Source organism: Balaenoptera borealis (genome assembly GCF_965194805.1).
Source record: "Balaenoptera borealis genome assembly, contig: HAP1_SCAFFOLD_801, whole genome shotgun sequence".
Classification (NCBI taxonomy): Eukaryota; Metazoa; Chordata; class Mammalia; order Artiodactyla; family Balaenopteridae; genus Balaenoptera; species Balaenoptera borealis.
In genome coordinates, this window is record NW_028123400.1 from 44,079 (window position 1) to 62,663 (window position 18,585).

At 40.2% G+C, this 18,585-nt stretch overlaps 1 long non-coding RNA gene across 4 annotated transcripts in view; it reads right to left on the minus strand.

Moving 5' to 3' along the window:
• Positions 1-18,585, minus strand: part of LOC309621667 — a 311,127-nt gene that overhangs the window by 34,893 nt on the left and 257,649 nt on the right. For 3 of the 4 annotated variants that reach the window (XR_014240138.1, XR_014240139.1, XR_014240140.1), the window contains exon 2: positions 10,559-10,620. This is a non-coding gene — a long non-coding RNA (uncharacterized lncRNA). Of the gene's footprint in view, positions 1-10,558; positions 11,378-18,585 lie in introns of those variants that run through there. The other variant, XR_014240141.1, reaches the window with a different exon arrangement.

Here is an 18,585-nt window from a genome sequence, read left to right on the forward strand (position 1 = left end):
CCTGGGGTAGGGAATAGGCAAGAAAATTCTACACATTACAACTTTTTCAAGAAGTCAATACGAAGAGGGAAGTTGTAGTCACTCTTTAAAAAAGAAGGAAAAGAAAAAAGAGGACATGCCTAAAGTTCAGTATAAGGAATTATTAGCCACATGCAAATCCAACGTGAAAACGTTTCAGCTCACACCAGTCAAATGACCATCAGCAAAAAGTCTACAAACTATAAATGCTAAGGGCTTTTAGAGAACTCTGTAATTTCTAGATGCTGGTGGAATGTAAAGTGGTAACAGCACTAACGAAAACTGAACGGAGCTGCTTTAAAACGTAAAAATTGAGCTACCATATGATGCGGCAGGGCACCTTTTGGGCCTATAACCTAAGACCACAAGAATCGGAAAGACAGAGGCAGGCAAATGTGCACTGCAGCAATACTGAAATAGCCAAGACATGGAAACACAAAAAAGGTCCATAATCAGATGAATGGACAAAGAAGAAGTGGTAATATGGACAGAATGGAATATCCGTCACGGAAAAAAATAAAAGAATGGCATATGCAGCACCACAGAGGAGCCTAGAGATAATCACACAACGTGAAGTAAGTCAGAATGAGAAAGACAAATGCCCTATGATGTCCCTTATGTTATCTGAAAATTCATAAAAATGAACATATTTCCATAGAGAAAGGCAATCTCAGATTGAGAAGACAAACTTATGGTTAAGCCAAAGAAAACGTGTGAGGAATGGATAAATTAGGATATTGGGGTTAACACACATATACTAATACATATAAAATATATAATCCCCAAAGACCTATGGAATACCAAGAGTGGTCTACTCAACACTCTGTAACAACCTACATGGAAAAGGACCCAAAGATCAATAAATATAGGTATATGTGTAAATGAACAAGATTCTGTACTCCTACAAAAAAAAATTTTTTTTCAATCAAATTTGCTCTGATAAAAACTACAACTTAAAGAGACAGACAAGAATTACGGAGGTTAAACTTATGGGGGTTTGTCCTGGCACATTCCACTCTAATCTGCAACCTAAAACCACAACTTGCAGCGAAGTTCTGTTTCCCTAGCAAGCAGAGTTGGCAACGTAGAAATCCTGCCACCCAAAAGCCGTTTCCTCAAACAGCAGCTTTAAATCTACTGCTAATGGTCACTAATATTCACAAGGACTGCAGGGCTGTAAATGACTCATGCCCTCAAAAAATGTCCTGGGGAAGGGAATGGCCAAAAAAATCCAAACGCAGCAAATTTTTCAAGAAGGCAGTTAGAAGTTGTACGTTTCGCTCAATCTTAAAAAAAAAGTGAAAAGGACACTGATAAACGCAAAACATCAGGAAATATGAGACGCATGCAAATCCAATCTACACAAAGGTAATCACCTCACACCAGTCAGAATGACCATCAGCAAAAAGTCTACAAACAATAGATGTTGAAGAAGTTGTGGAGAATAGCGTAACCTCTCGGTCTAAGTGGGATGTAAACTGGTAACGGCCAATAATAGGAACAGAATGGCAGCGCATTTAAAGGTAAAAATTGAGTCACCATATGATCCGGAAGTCCCACTATTGGGCCTTTCACCTGTGAAAGTCAGAATCAAAAAGACACGGGATGGGGCTTCCCTGGTGGTGCAGTGGTTGAGAGTCTGCCTGCCAAGGCAGGGGCCACGGGTTCGATCCCTGGTCTGGGAGGATCCCGCATGCCGCGGAGCAATTGGGCCCGTGAGCCTAAGCTGCTGAGCCTGCGCATCTGGAGCCTGTGCTCCGCAGCGGGAGAGGCCGCGATGGTGGGAGGCCCGCGCACCGTGATGAGGAGTGGCCCCCACTTGCCGCAACTGGAGAAAGCCCTCGCACAGAAACAAGGAACCAGCACAGCCAAAAATAAATAAATAAATTAATTAATTAATTAAAAAAAAAATCTTAAAAAAAAAAAGACACGGGATGGAAAATCGTGTATTGCAGCAGTATTTACAATAGCCAAGACATGGAAGCAAACAAAATGTCCATCAACAGATAAATGGACACAGAAGAAGTGGTACACATACCGAATGGAAGAGTAGCCTCGGGAAAAAAATGAACAATGCCGTTTTCAGGACTACACATGAGCCTAGAAATAATCATATTAGCTTAAGTAAGTCAAGAGGGAATGATAAATATCCTATGATATCTTGTATACATGTTAGCCTAAGGTTGCTACCAATAAACATATTTTCACAGAAAAAGACACTCACAGACTTATAAAACAAACTAATGGTTAGCCAAAATGAAAGGTGGGAGGATGGATAAATTAGGACTATGGGGCTAACATAGATATACTAATGTATGTTAAATGTATATAAACATATAACATATAAACCATATGAATTATATACTCACCAATACATATAAAATATATAAAGACAAAACACCTACCAAATACCAAGGGAGGTCTACTCAACTTTCTGTAATAACATACAAGGTAACAGGATCCGAAGATGACCAGACATATGTATGAATCATTGAGCAGATTCTGTACAGCCAGAAAACCACAACACTCTAATCAAATTTACTCCGATAAGAAATAGAAATTAAATTTAAAAAACAAACATAAGTAAGGTGACATAAACTTCTGGGGGCTTGTCCCAGCACATTCCACTCTAATTTACAACCTTGGAACACTACTTTCAGGAAGACTCTTTTGCACTAGTAACAAGCGTTGAGAACGTAATAATGCTGCCGCCTTGTGGTTGTTTCCCATAACAGCAGCTTTAAACCAAGTGCTAATGGTTGCTTAATAGTCACAAGGACTGCAGGGCTGTAAATGACACCTGCCCTCAACAAATGCCCTGGGGTAGGGAATAGGCAAGAAAATTCTACACATTACAACTTTTTCAAGAAGTCAATACGAAGAGGGAAGTTGTAGTCACTCTTTAAAAAAGAAGGAAAAGAAAAAAGAGGACATGCCTAAAGTTCAGTATAAGGAATTATTAGCCACATGCAAATCCAACGTGAAAACGTTTCAGCTCACACCAGTCAAATGACCATCAGCAAAAAGTCTACAAACTATAAATGCTAAGGGCTTTTAGAGAACTCTGTAATTTCTAGATGCTGGTGGAATGTAAAGTGGTAACAGCACTAACGAAAACTGAACGGAGCTGCTTTAAAACGTAAAAATTGAGCTACCATATGATGCGGCAGGGCACCTTTTGGGCCTATAACCTAAGACCACAAGAATCGGAAAGACAGAGGCAGGCAAATGTGCACTGCAGCAATACTGAAATAGCCAAGACATGGAAACACAAAAAAGGTCCATAATCAGATGAATGGACAAAGAAGAAGTGGTAATATGGACAGAATGGAATATCCGTCACGGAAAAAAATAAAAGAATGGCATATGCAGCACCACAGAGGAGCCTAGAGATAATCACACAACGTGAAGTAAGTCAGAATGAGAAAGACAAATGCCCTATGATGTCCCTTATGTTATCTGAAAATTCATAAAAATGAACATATTTCCATAGAGAAAGGCAATCTCAGATTGAGAAGACAAACTTATGGTTAAGCCAAAGAAAACGTGTGAGGAATGGATAAATTAGGATATTGGGGTTAACACACATATACTAATACATATAAAATATATAATCCCCAAAGACCTATGGAATACCAAGAGTGGTCTACTCAACACTCTGTAACAACCTACATGGAAAAGGACCCAAAGATCAATAAATATAGGTATATGTGTAAATGAACAAGATTCTGTACTCCTACAAAAAAAAATTTTTTTTCAATCAAATTTGCTCTGATAAAAACTACAACTTAAAGAGACAGACAAGAATTACGGAGGTTAAACTTATGGGGGTTTGTCCTGGCACATTCCACTCTAATCTGCAACCTAAAACCACAACTTGCAGCGAAGTTCTGTTTCCCTAGCAAGCAGAGTTGGCAACGTAGAAATCCTGCCACCCAAAAGCCGTTTCCTCAAACAGCAGCTTTAAATCTACTGCTAATGGTCACTAATATTCACAAGGACTGCAGGGCTGTAAATGACTCATGCCCTCAAAAAATGTCCTGGGGAAGGGAATGGCCAAAAAAATCCAAACGCAGCAAATTTTTCAAGAAGGCAGTTAGAAGTTGTACGTTTCGCTCAATCTTAAAAAAAAAGTGAAAAGGACACTGATAAACGCAAAACATCAGGAAATATGAGACGCATGCAAATCCAATCTACACAAAGGTATCACCTCACACCAGTCAGAATGACCATCAGCAAAAAGTCTACAAACAATAGATGTTGAAGAAGTTGTGGAGAATAGCGTAACCTCTCGGTCTAAGTGGGATGTAAACTGGTAACGGCCAATAATAGGAACAGAATGGCAGCGCATTTAAAGGTAAAAATTGAGTCACCATATGATCCGGAAGTCCCACTATTGGGCCTTTCACCTGTGAAAGTCAGAATCAAAAAGACACGGGATGGGGCTTCCCTGGTGGTGCAGTGGTTGAGAGTCTGCCTGCCAAGGCAGGGGCCACGGGTTCGATCCCTGGTCTGGGAGGATCCCGCATGCCGCGGAGCAATTGGGCCCGTGAGCCAAAGCTGCTGAGCCTGCGCATCTGGAGCCTGTGCTCCGCAGCGGGAGAGGCCGCGATGGTGGGAGGCCCGCGCACCGTGATGAGGAGTGGCCCCCACTTGCCGCAACTGGAGAAAGCCCTCGCACAGAAACAAGGAACCAGCACAGCCAAAAATAAATAAATAAATAAATTAATTAATTAAAAAAAAAATCTTAAAAAAAAAAAGACACGGGATGGAAAATCGTGTATTGCAGCAGTATTTACAATAGCCAAGACATGGAAGCAAACAAAATGTCCATCAACAGATAAATGGACACAGAAGAAGTGGTACACATACCGAATGGAAGAGTAGCCTCGGGAAAAAAATGAACAATGCCGTTTTCAGGACTACACATGAGCCTAGAAATAATCATATTAGCTTAAGTAAGTCAAGAGGGAATGATAAATATCCTATGATATCTTGTATACATGTTAGCCTAAGGTTGCTACCAATAAACATATTTTCACAGAAAAAGACACTCACAGACTTATAAAACAAACTAATGGTTAGCCAAAATGAAAGGTGGGAGGATGGATAAATTAGGACTATGGGGCTAACATAGATATACTAATGTATGTTAAATGTATATAAACATATAACATATAAACCATATGAATTATATACTCACCAATACATATAAAATATATAAAGACAAAACACCTACCAAATACCAAGGGAGGTCTACTCAACTTTCTGTAATAACATACAAGGTAACAGGATCCGAAGATGACCAGACATATGTATGAATCATTGAGCAGATTCTGTACAGCCAGAAAACCACAACACTCTAATCAAATTTACTCCGATAAGAAATAGAAATTAAATTTAAAAAACAAACATAAGTAAGGTGACATAAACTTCTGGGGGCTTGTCCCAGCACATTCCACTCTAATTTACAACCTTGGAACACTACTTTCAGGAAGACTCTTTTGCACTAGTAACAAGCGTTGAGAACGTAATAATGCTGCCGCCTTGTGGTTGTTTCCCATAACAGCAGCTTTAAACCAAGTGCTAATGGTTGCTTAATAGTCACAAGGACTGCAGGGCTGTAAATGACACCTGCCCTCAACAAATGCCCTGGGGTAGGGAATAGGCAAGAAAATTCTACACATTACAACTTTTTCAAGAAGTCAATACGAAGAGGGAAGTTGTAGTCACTCTTTAAAAAAGAAGGAAAAGAAAAAAGAGGACATGCCTAAAGTTCAGTATAAGGAATTATTAGCCACATGCAAATCCAACGTGAAAACGTTTCAGCTCACACCAGTCAAATGACCATCAGCAAAAAGTCTACAAACTATAAATGCTAAGGGCTTTTAGAGAACTCTGTAATTTCTAGATGCTGGTGGAATGTAAAGTGGTAACAGCACTAACGAAAACTGAACGGAGCTGCTTTAAAACGTAAAAATTGAGCTACCATATGATGCGGCAGGGCACCTTTTGGGCCTATAACCTAAGACCACAAGAATCGGAAAGACAGAGGCAGGCAAATGTGCACTGCAGCAATACTGAAATAGCCAAGACATGGAAACACAAAAAAGGTCCATAATCAGATGAATGGACAAAGAAGAAGTGGTAATATGGACAGAATGGAATATCCGTCACGGAAAAAAATAAAAGAATGGCATATGCAGCACCACAGAGGAGCCTAGAGATAATCACACAACGTGAAGTAAGTCAGAATGAGAAAGACAAATGCCCTATGATGTCCCTTATGTTATCTGAAAATTCATAAAAATGAACATATTTCCATAGAGAAAGGCAATCTCAGATTGAGAAGACAAACTTATGGTTAAGCCAAAGAAAACGTGTGAGGAATGGATAAATTAGGATATTGGGGTTAACACACATATACTAATACATATAAAATATATAATCCCCAAAGACCTATGGAATACCAAGAGTGGTCTACTCAACACTCTGTAACAACCTACATGGAAAAGGACCCAAAGATCAATAAATATAGGTATATGTGTAAATGAACAAGATTCTGTACTCCTACAAAAAAAAATTTTTTTTCAATCAAATTTGCTCTGATAAAAACTACAACTTAAAGAGACAGACAAGAATTACGGAGGTTAAACTTATGGGGGTTTGTCCTGGCACATTCCACTCTAATCTGCAACCTAAAACCACAACTTGCAGCGAAGTTCTGTTTCCCTAGCAAGCAGAGTTGGCAACGTAGAAATCCTGCCACCCAAAAGCCGTTTCCTCAAACAGCAGCTTTAAATCTACTGCTAATGGTCACTAATATTCACAAGGACTGCAGGGCTGTAAATGACTCATGCCCTCAAAAAATGTCCTGGGGAAGGGAATGGCCAAAAAAATCCAAACGCAGCAAATTTTTCAAGAAGGCAGTTAGAAGTTGTACGTTTCGCTCAATCTTAAAAAAAAAGTGAAAAGGACACTGATAAACGCAAAACATCAGGAAATATGAGACGCATGCAAATCCAATCTACACAAAGGTATCACCTCACACCAGTCAGAATGACCATCAGCAAAAAGTCTACAAACAATAGATGTTGAAGAAGTTGTGGAGAATAGCGTAACCTCTCGGTCTAAGTGGGATGTAAACTGGTAACGGCCAATAATAGGAACAGAATGGCAGCGCATTTAAAGGTAAAAATTGAGTCACCATATGATCCGGAAGTCCCACTATTGGGCCTTTCACCTGTGAAAGTCAGAATCAAAAAGACACGGGATGGGGCTTCCCTGGTGGTGCAGTGGTTGAGAGTCTGCCTGCCAAGGCAGGGGCCACGGGTTCGATCCCTGGTCTGGGAGGATCCCGCATGCCGCGGAGCAATTGGGCCCGTGAGCCAAAGCTGCTGAGCCTGCGCATCTGGAGCCTGTGCTCCGCAGCGGGAGAGGCCGCGATGGTGGGAGGCCCGCGCACCGTGATGAGGAGTGGCCCCCACTTGCCGCAACTGGAGAAAGCCCTCGCACAGAAACAAGGAACCAGCACAGCCAAAAATAAATAAATTAATTAATTAATTAATTTTAAAAAAAATCTTAAAAAAAAAAAGACACGGGATGGAAAATCGTGTATTGCAGCAGTATTTACAATAGCCAAGACATGGAAGCAAACAAAATGTCCATCAACAGATAAATGGACACAGAAGAAGTGGTACACATACCGAATGGAAGAGTAGCCTCGGGAAAAAAATGAACAATGCCGTTTTCAGGACTACACATGAGCCTAGAAATAATCATATTAGCTTAAGTAAGTCAAGAGGGAATGATAAATATCCTATGATATCTTGTATACATGTTAGCCTAAGGTTGCTACCAATAAACATATTTTCACAGAAAAAGACACTCACAGACTTATAAAACAAACTAATGGTTAGCCAAAATGAAAGGTGGGAGGATGGATAAATTAGGACTATGGGGCTAACATAGATATACTAATGTATGTTAAATGTATATAAACATATAACATATAAACCATATGAATTATATACTCACCAATACATATAAAATATATAAAGACAAAACACCTACCAAATACCAAGGGAGGTCTACTCAACTTTCTGTAATAACATACAAGGTAACAGGATCCGAAGATGACCAGACATATGTATGAATCATTGAGCAGATTCTGTACAGCCAGAAAACCACAACACTCTAATCAAATTTACTCCGATAAGAAATAGAAATTAAATTTAAAAAACAAACATAAGTAAGGTGACATAAACTTCTGGGGGCTTGTCCCAGCACATTCCACTCTAATTTACAACCTTGGAACACTACTTTCAGGAAGACTCTTTTGCACTAGTAACAAGCGTTGAGAACGTAATAATGCTGCCGCCTTGTGGTTGTTTCCCATAACAGCAGCTTTAAACCAAGTGCTAATGGTTGCTTAATAGTCACAAGGACTGCAGGGCTGTAAATGACACCTGCCCTCAACAAATGCCCTGGGGTAGGGAATAGGCAAGAAAATTCTACACATTACAACTTTTTCAAGAAGTCAATACGAAGAGGGAAGTTGTAGTCACTCTTTAAAAAAGAAGGAAAAGAAAAAAGAGGACATGCCTAAAGTTCAGTATAAGGAATTATTAGCCACATGCAAATCCAACGTGAAAACGTTTCAGCTCACACCAGTCAAATGACCATCAGCAAAAAGTCTACAAACTATAAATGCTAAGGGCTTTTAGAGAACTCTGTAATTTCTAGATGCTGGTGGAATGTAAAGTGGTAACAGCACTAACGAAAACTGAACGGAGCTGCTTTAAAACGTAAAAATTGAGCTACCATATGATGCGGCAGGGCACCTTTTGGGCCTATAACCTAAGACCACAAGAATCGGAAAGACAGAGGCAGGCAAATGTGCACTGCAGCAATACTGAAATAGCCAAGACATGGAAACACAAAAAAGGTCCATAATCAGATGAATGGACAAAGAAGAAGTGGTAATATGGACAGAATGGAATATCCGTCACGGAAAAAAATAAAAGAATGGCATATGCAGCACCACAGAGGAGCCTAGAGATAATCACACAACGTGAAGTAAGTCAGAATGAGAAAGACAAATGCCCTATGATGTCCCTTATGTTATCTGAAAATTCATAAAAATGAACATATTTCCATAGAGAAAGGCAATCTCAGATTGAGAAGACAAACTTATGGTTAAGCCAAAGAAAACGTGTGAGGAATGGATAAATTAGGATATTGGGGTTAACACACATATACTAATACATATAAAATATATAATCCCCAAAGACCTATGGAATACCAAGAGTGGTCTACTCAACACTCTGTAACAACCTACATGGAAAAGGACCCAAAGATCAATAAATATAGGTATATGTGTAAATGAACAAGATTCTGTACTCCTACAAAAAAAAATTTTTTTTCAATCAAATTTGCTCTGATAAAAACTACAACTTAAAGAGACAGACAAGAATTACGGAGGTTAAACTTATGGGGGTTTGTCCTGGCACATTCCACTCTAATCTGCAACCTAAAACCACAACTTGCAGCGAAGTTCTGTTTCCCTAGCAAGCAGAGTTGGCAACGTAGAAATCCTGCCACCCAAAAGCCGTTTCCTCAAACAGCAGCTTTAAATCTACTGCTAATGGTCACTAATATTCACAAGGACTGCAGGGCTGTAAATGACTCATGCCCTCAAAAAATGTCCTGGGGAAGGGAATGGCCAAAAAAATCCAAACGCAGCAAATTTTTCAAGAAGGCAGTTAGAAGTTGTACGTTTCGCTCAATCTTAAAAAAAAAGTGAAAAGGACACTGATAAACGCAAAACATCAGGAAATATGAGACGCATGCAAATCCAATCTACACAAAGGTATCACCTCACACCAGTCAGAATGACCATCAGCAAAAAGTCTACAAACAATAGATGTTGAAGAAGTTGTGGAGAATAGCGTAACCTCTCGGTCTAAGTGGGATGTAAACTGGTAACGGCCAATAATAGGAACAGAATGGCAGCGCATTTAAAGGTAAAAATTGAGTCACCATATGATCCGGAAGTCCCACTATTGGGCCTTTCACCTGTGAAAGTCAGAATCAAAAAGACACGGGATGGGGCTTCCCTGGTGGTGCAGTGGTTGAGAGTCTGCCTGCCAAGGCAGGGGCCACGGGTTCGATCCCTGGTCTGGGAGGATCCCGCATGCCGCGGAGCAATTGGGCCCGTGAGCCAAAGCTGCTGAGCCTGCGCATCTGGAGCCTGTGCTCCGCAGTGGGAGAGGCCGCGATGGTGGGAGGCCCGCGCACCGTGATGAGGAGTGGCCCCCACTTGCCGCAACTGGAGAAAGCCCTCGCACAGAAACAAGGAACCAGCACAGCCAAAAATAAATAAATAAATTAATTAATTAATTTAAAAAAAAATCTTAAAAAAAAAAAGACACGGGATGGAAAATCGTGTATTGCAGCAGTATTTACAATAGCCAAGACATGGAAGCAAACAAAATGTCCATCAACCGATAAATGGACAAAGAAGAAGTGGTACACATACCAAATGGAATAGTAGCCTCGGGAAAAAAATGAACAATGCTGTTTTCAGGACTACAGATGAGCCTAGAAATAATCATATTAGGTTAAGTAAGTCAAAAGGGAATGACAAATATCCTATGATATCATGTGTACATGTTATCCTAAGATTACTACCAATGAACATATTTCCACAGAAACAGACACTCACAGACTTATACAACAAACTAATGGTTAGCCAAAATGAAAGGTGGGAGGATGGATAAATTAAGACTATGGGGCTAACATAGATATACTAATGTATGTTAAATATATATAAACATGTAACATATAAACTATATGAATTATATAGTCACCAATACATATAAAATATATAATGACAAAACACCTACCAAATACCAAGGGAGGTCTACTCAACATTCTGTAATAACATACCTGGTAACAGGATCCGAACATGAACAGACATATGTATGAATCATTGAGCAGATTCTGTACAGCCAGACAATCACAAAACTCTAATCAAATTTACTCCGATAAGAAATAGAAATTCAATTTAAAAAGCAAACATAAGTAAGGAGAAATAAACTTCTGGGGGCTTGTCCCAGCACATTCCACTCTAATTTACAACCTTGGAACACTACCTCCAGGAAGACTCTTTTGCACTAGTAACAAGAGTTGAGAACGTAATGATGCTGCCGCCTTGTGGCTGTTTCCCACAACAGCAGCTTTAAACAAAGTGCTAATGTTTGCTTAATAGTCACAAGGACTGCAGGGCTGTAAATGACACCTGCCCTCAAAAAATGCTCTGCGGTAGGGAATACGCAAGAAAATTCAGCACAAGACAAATTTTTCAAGAAGTCAATAAGAAGAGGGAAGTTGTAGTCACTCTTCAAAAAAAAGGAAAAGAAAAAAAGGACATGCCTAAAGCTTAGTATTAAGGAATTATTAGCCATATGCAAATCCAATGTCGAAAAAGGTTTCAGCTCACACCAGTCAAATGACCATCAGCAAAAGTCTACAAACTATAAATGTTGAAGGGGTTTTAGAGAACTCTGTACCTTCTAGCTGCTGCTGGGATGTAAAGTGGTAACAGCACTAACAAAAACTGAATGGAGCTGCTTGAAAAGGTAAAAATTGAGCTACCAGATGATGCGGCAGGGCACCTTTTGGGCCTATTACCTAAGACCACAAGAATCGGAAAGACAGAGGCAGGCAAATGTCTAAGTCTGTATCTGTTACCATGTTACCATGTTACCATGTCTTTAACGAGGAAATGTCAGAACTGACTTACCAAAAAAAAGTGTTTTGTTTGTTTGTTTTAATTACAGTCACGGTGAGTAAGACGTAGCTCAGAACAGCTAATGTGACTTAGTGATTCTCTCATCAGGAAATACAGTTTCTACTTCCCTGTTTATTCTCCACATCCTCTAGTAAGCAAAGTTTCAATGAAAGATAAATCTACAGGGCGAAAAGAAAAGAAAACTTACATGTGTTGATAAGATCATTTTGACAGGTTGTACCACGTATGTTAGTGTTTCTGGGGGTGGACACAAGCCAGAGCTCCTTACTCTGACATTTTCACTGATGTCATTCCCTTTGATCCTCAATTTGAAAGTGGATAAAAATGTTTTCTATGTTTTCTTCTTTAAGAAATTAAATAAAGAATGCTTTCTAGACATGACTCTCTAATGATTTTCAGTCAGTGGTCACCAACGGAGGTAAAGCACAGAATCTCATCACCACAGAAGGGTGACATTCAGTCAGGTAAGAAAATTCTACCCGAAATCAGAGCTTCATCTTTAACATGAAATCAAAGGCTTTCACAGGTTCTTCATCATTCTGCACTCAGCCCTACCATATGGGATTGGCTCTGAGAATCTCACATCAGATGACTGACAAACATGTCATAGTACACTGATCTGGTACCAGATCCTACCTCTGTTAATGATCTCCTGCAGGGACATTGGAATATTCTAGGATATTTCCTGGAGCCCTCTACTCTATACAGGTACACTTCTAAGTAGAAACAGAAGCTTTGATTTTCACTGGGACCCCTGCTCTGTCCAACCAACCTCTCTAGAAATATGATGTTCTAATGTCTCCTGATTAGAACATTTCAAGGTCTCTCCCTGTGCTAATTTAGTAAAGGTAAAAGAGAAACAAGAAAGAGCAAACGGGCTTCCCTGGTGGCGCAGTGGTTGAGAGTCTGCCTGCCAATGCAGGGGATGCGGGTTTGAGCCCTGGTCTGTGAAGATCCCACATGCCGCGGAGTAACTGGGCCCATGAGCCACAATTACTGAGCCTGCGCGTCTGGAGCCTGTGCTCCGCAACAAGAGAGGACGCAATGGTGAGAGGCCCGCGCACCGCGATGAAGAGTGGTCCCCACTTGCCACAACTGGAGAAAGCCCTCGCACGGAAACAAAGACTCAACACAGTCATAATTAATTAATTAATTAATTAATTAATTAATTAATAACGTGAATTTCTTTAAAATAAAAAAGAAAGAGCAAATTATGCAGGGAGCAATATATAAGATTCCTTTACTTAATGTATTTACCTGATATACCCAAATATTGAGAAATATAGATTCATTTCATAATGGTCAAGAAAAGAGGAGGAGGAACCTCCATGCCAACAGTATATATAAAATGGAATCAATATTGCATAAGCTCCAGCTTAAGCTTAGCTACGAGGTACTAACTCTTCTCATAAAGAAACAATAGTTCTCCATCATTTGAAGCACACTGAGGACTCAGACAGCTGGACACTGAGGGTGTAGTCTCCTCACTCGAATTCTGTACCTGCATCACAGAGCCATGAAATATTCCCAAAGAATTATTACGGATGAGGTGGGGGGCCGAAATGAAAAAGATGAACCCATAGTCTGCCCTACCATCTGTTCTGCTGGATATTACCACCATCTTGGCCCAATATGACCTTCCCACTTCTCTCTGGGCCTCCCTACTTTCCACCTCCATCCTCTCATTATATCTTACCTACACTTGGAAACGACTCTAGTTTTTCCACTTATCTTTATCAACAAGTAATCCAAATAGCAACTGTGTATATAACTCCTTAGAAACCTCAGGTCTGACTCACTAATACATGACCTTCGAAGTCCACAGTTTTCCTAATTCCCTTTATTATTTTTTTCTAATTTCCATGTACTTACACTCTCAGGACCTTCACTGTTCTCAAGTTCGTCTTCCCTGCAAAATCTGTCAACCTAGACATAGACTTAAGTACCACCATCTAATTATCTCCTAGGGAATCCAGTTTTTAAAAAAGCCTCAGCAAGCCTTATGGACTTTATTAAAGACTCTTTAAGATAACCCATGGGAGATAGCAGTGTACCCATAGATATCTATTTAATACACCCTCAGAGTAATTTTTTTTTATAAAGTCTCTTCTGGCCAATGAAGACTCTCAGTTCTTCTTCTTCAACATATGCAGGGTCTCACCCTTCTGATTACTCTCTGCTCTACCCCAGGTCCACTCCCTTTCCTGATATTACATTCTTTCCCAATTGTGTATGTTGGTAAAATCAAATAACATAAAATATAACATGTTAATTATTATAAAGTGCACCGTTCAGTTATATTAAATACATTCATATTATTGGGTGATCAACATCACCATTTATCTTTCTAATTCTTTTCTACGTTTTAAAACTGTAACTCTGTATCCTTTAAACATAACTTTCCTTTTTGTTCCATAACCACCTGAAAAGCATCATTACCCCCCCAATTTCTATGGTTTTGACTACACTAAGTACCCCATATAATTGAAATAAGTAGTTATATTGTTATGACTCACTAAAAGTCACAAAAAATGGCATTTTTGGTAGCTAAATTTCCTCAAGATTCATCCATGTTGTAGCATATTCCTAGATCTTTTCCTTCTTAAGGCTGAATAATATTGTGTTATATGGGTATACCACACTTTGCTTATCCAGGAACTAGTGGATGAACACTTAGGTTGCTTTCATATTTTAGCTACTCTGATTATTACTGCTCTAAACACTGGAGTACAAATATTTAAGACTCTGATTTCAATTCCTTTGGGTATACCTCATAGTAAAATTCTTGGATCATGTAGTAATTCTATTTTTCAATATCTGAAAAATTGCCATATTCTTTTGCAAAGCAGCTGTATCATTCTACATGCCCACTGACATAGCACAATGGTTCCAACTCCCTCACATCCTCACCAATACTTGCTTTCTGCTTGTGTATGTGTGTGTGTGCTTGTGTGTGTATGCATGCACACAAATATATAAACATGCATTTAGTGATATGGAGCATCTATTCAAGTGCTTAGTCATTTGTACATCTTTTTGAAGAACCATCCATTCAAGTCTTTTATCCATTTTTGAATCAGGGTGTTTGCTTTTTGTTGAGATGTAGGAATTCTCTGTATATTCTGAATAGAAATCTCTTGTCAGATACATGGCTATCAAATATTTTCTCCCATCTTGTGGGTTGCCATTTTATTCTGTTTACATTTCTTTGATACACATTTTTTTTTTAAATTATGTACTGCACATTTTTAATTGTTTTGTTAGCTGTACCTTTGTTGTTCCGTCGTTTCATATTGAGGAAAACACTGCCAAATCCAATGTCATAAAGCCCTTGTCCTGTATCTTCTAATAAGACTTTTTATTTTATTAGGTCTTATAGTTAGTTTCTTGATACGTTTTCATTAATTTTTGCATATGATGTTAGGTATGGGTCCATCTTCCTACTTTTGCATGTTGACAACATGACTTCTCAGCACCATTTGTTGAAAATACTATCCTTTCTACTTTGAAAAGTCTTGGCAACTTGTCAAAAATCATATGGCCATATATCAGGGTTTATTTCTGGGTGTTCTATTCTATTCTATTGGTCTTAAATAAGGGAGAAAATAGTATAACCTATCCAGGTTGATGAAGAACATAAAGAAAGACCAGGACTGAGAATTAGGAGGGCAATATAAAACAGCAGGGAGTAAAAGACAGTGTGAGAGAAGGTCTTGTATTTGCGAGTTCATGGAAATAGGATCATGCTAAAACCACTAAACGCCTGACTTTGAACAATACGGTAAATGTGCTAGCAAGAAACATAACACTTACCCATCTCTGGGAAATATAGTATGGGCATAAAGATAAACTACACACAAATATATTAAACAGGGAAGGGTTTTCATGGTGTGAAAATACTGTGGGATTTGAAATACAATTCACTTCTGTTCTACCATTGTCTCTAAAATTTATCAAAGTGTATATACAAGCAATTCCAATTCTAGTAATGTGCTTGACAGGTTTATATATGAACTCCAGCAGACCACTAAATGTACATTCATAGTAGGACTCTTCCCTAAACCAAAAAACAAAACTCAAAAACTCGAAAGACTAGAGTTCACTTTGTCAACACACATACAGATGCAATGATGGTTAATGGTCCAAAAAAAGAAAGTGAGCATGGGTGCAAGAGGTTAATCCCCAGGCTGGGGTGGGGTGCAGAGTTTGAGGGTAACACAGGTAGAAAAGGCTTTTGTCCTATCCTTGATTTTTGAGGTATGGAAATTCACAGGTCACTACCTTCATTTCAAAATGAATGAATGCACTATTCAATTTCTTTAAACAGGCGAAGTAAACATGAGTGATAATAAATTTCAAACTGTCGCTAATCAAATAAGATACTAAGAAAAATTAAATAATATGATTTAAGAATGAAGTGGACAGATTGTCCAATATGGTAGCATTCAAAGACCCAGAGCTTGATGCCTCTCATGGGCACACCAAAGTCACAACAGTTTACAGAACAGCAATTGATGAAAAAAACCGGGACCTACCGTAAAAGATGTTTTACAGCTAAAGACATAAGGACGGCACCTCGACAAGACAGGAAGGAAGGGCAAAATCTCAGTAGAGTCAAGACCCATACCACCAGGTGGGTGGCCCACAAATGGGAGAATAATTACAATTTCAGAGGTGCTCCCAGGTAGCAAGGGGTATGAAGCCAACATCAGGCTCCCAAGCCCAGGGATCCTGTTCTGGAAAGAAGAGTTCCTAGAAAGTTGGGCTTTGAAGACCAGTAGTGCTTATTTTCCAGAGAGCCAGAGGGTTGTGGGAAATAGAGATTCCACTCTTAAAAGATGCTCACAAAATCCCACATGATCCGAGAATCAGAACAGAAGCAGTCATTTGAAAGGATCCCGGGTCACACCTACCTCCTGATCTTGGAGAGTCTCCCAGAGAGGCAAGAGGCAACTACAGCACAGCCTCAGGGACAGAGACACTGGCAGCAGCCATTCGGGGGAGCTCCTTCTACCTCGTGGACACTGGTACCAGCAAGCATAATTTCAGAATCCTCCCTCTATCTTTTTAGCCTCAAGACCTAGCCCTACCCATTTCCACCAGACTAGAGACACAAGTACTAGGATGCTGCAGGCCAAGCAACTAACTGAGCAGGGGCATAGCCCCACCCACCGGCAAACAGGCTGCCTTCAGACCCTCTCAATGCACAGCTGCCCCTGGACATGGGCCCAGCCACCAAAAGCCCCAGGACCAGCCTCCACACCTCAGTGGACAGGCACCAGCCCCAGAGTCCCTGGCCCCTCTGACAAGTGAGCCTACTCTGGCCTTGGAGTCAGCCTCACCATCGGCAGGTGATAACTGCACAGGGACTGGATGGAGCTTGGACCTACCCAACAGCAAACCTGCTCTAGCATTGGGATCAGCCTCATACACCAACAGGCACACACCAGCTCCAGGAATACCACAGCTCAGCAGCCTGTGTGACCAGAACACTCACTTGCAGGCCAGAAGCAGCCATGGACTCAGCTGGGTCCTGACCCTGCCCACCAGAATGCCAACACAAGATTAGGGATACCCCAGACCCTGGAGATAGCTGTGTCAGGAACAGTGATCCAACACCAACTTTGCGACTCCTGGGCCCTGCAGCCAGAACTCAGGACCTGTCTCTTCCTCCCAGTAGCCAGCATAGCCCCAGGACCAGTGACTGGGCACTAGCCCTGATTATCACCTGGACTGCAGTTCTACCCATAAGTGAACCAGCACTAGATTTGGTGTCCCCCAGAGTTGTGCAGCCAGCTGCCTTATGATTTAGTCTCACCAAGCAGCACAGACAGCCTCCATACTAGGCAGAGCCTGGCAAACGAGCAGTCTGGGGGCAGCCAAGCCTACCAGACCACCCACAGTAGTCAGCCCACCACAACAGAAGAGCCCAAGCAGCCCACATAGGGGGTACACCTAGAACATATAGTTCTAGTGACCAGGGGACACTGGGTTGCTGGGACACATAGGACCTCTCCTACAAAAGGCCACTTCTCCAAGGTCAGGAAATGTAACGAACCTACTACATACATAGCAATAAAAACAGCAAGTTAAGAAAAATGAGGTGACACAGAAACACGATCCAAATGAAGGAACAAGATAAGAACTCAGAAGAAGATCTAAGTGAAGTGGAGATAGCCAATCTACTCAAGAAAGAGTTCAAGGTAATGACGGTAAAGATGATCAAAGAACTCAGGAGAAGAATGGACGACCAGAGCAAGAAGTTAGAAGTTTTTAAAAAAGAGTTAGACCATTAAAGAACAACAAAACAGAGATGAGGAATGCAATAACTGAAATGAAAAATACACTAAAAGGAAACTACTGTAGACTAAATGATACAGAGGAATGAATCAGAAAACTGAAGGACAGAGTACTGGCAATCACTGAAGATGAACGGTAAAACAATAGATTAAAATGAAATGAGGAAAGTTGAACAGACTTGTGAAACAACATCAAGTGTACTAATATTTGCATTATACTGGTCCCAGAAGCAAAAGGGAAGAGAAAGCAGTGTAGAACCTACCTGAAGACATACGAGCTGAAAACTTCCGTAACCTGGGAAAGAAAACAGACATCCAAGGCCAGTAAACACAGTAAGGCCAAAACAGGATCAACCCAAAGAGGACCACACCAAGACTCACTGTAATTAAAATGGCAAAAAAAATAAAGATAAAAAGACACTATTAAAAGGAGCAAAGGAAAAGCAACAAGTT